We start from the raw sequence: 1,065 nt of genomic DNA, 5'->3' as shown, positions 1-1,065 counted from the left end.
GAGAGAGAGAGAGAGAAGGAAAGTAAGAAAGCAAGCTGCCAGGTCTGGAACTCGAACAGTGGTCGGACATGTGAGAATCCAGAGCCTTGAACCACCACACCACCTGCTGGCCCCAACAAAATAATTCTTAAAAAAAAAAAAAAAATAGAAAGGTTTTTGCCTTAGGGCACATGCACTCACTGGAAAGAGAGAAAGACAGACACAGTGAATGGAAAAGTGAGAAATCACACCCCCTGGGGGGGAGGGGTATGGCCACACCACAATCCCTTCTCCTCTAGTCTCCTCCTGGGATCTTGGGCATGCACGTGCATGTACATGATGTACATGATTTTTAAGCCACTAGGTCCAGGACTGGAACTGCAGTTGACCATGTGGGAGTCCAGCTATGTAACCACTATGCCATCTGCTGGCCCTTTAAAAATAATTTTTAAAGTGCATTTATTTACTTCTTCCAAGAGAAAGAGACAGCACCTCCAACAGAGTCCTAACTCACCCCCAGCCTTAGCCAGCCCTGGTTCATGGGCAAGTGCCTACACAGCATACTCAGGGAGGCCTCAGATGAACTGGGAACTACCCCACGTGGGATGTTAATTTTTCTGCCACAACACAGTCTGGTTCTAGAGACAATTCTGGTTTGCATGATTTTTAAAAGTTTTACTTATTTATTATTATTATTTAATTTTCTATAGGGCACCCATGCTACCAGAGAAAGACAATGAGAGAGAGAAAGTGAGAAAGCAAGGTGCTAGGTCTGGGACTCAAACCACATTCAGCCATGTGGGAGTCCAGTACCTTAACCACCATGCTACCTGCTGGCCCCATTGCACAATTTTTTAAAACTTAAGAACTGGAAAAAAAAAAAAATGAGGGAACCAGCAGTTAGCGTAATGGCTATGTCGCTGGATTGCCACGTAGTCGACCGCGGTTCACGTCCCGGACTCGGTGGCTTAAAACTCACGCCGGGTGCGTGTGCGTGCGTGCCCAAGATCCCGAGAGGAGAATGGAGGAGAAGGGATTGCAGCGTGACCATCCCCCCTGGGGGGTGATTTCTCGCTTTCTGTCTCT

The sequence above is a fragment of the Tupaia chinensis genome, unplaced genomic scaffold, assembly GCF_000334495.1.
Source record: "Tupaia chinensis unplaced genomic scaffold, TupChi_1.0 Scaffold150006_1, whole genome shotgun sequence".
Classification (NCBI taxonomy): domain Eukaryota; kingdom Metazoa; phylum Chordata; class Mammalia; order Scandentia; family Tupaiidae; genus Tupaia; species Tupaia belangeri.
Note: the sequence above shows the minus strand (reverse complement) of the source record.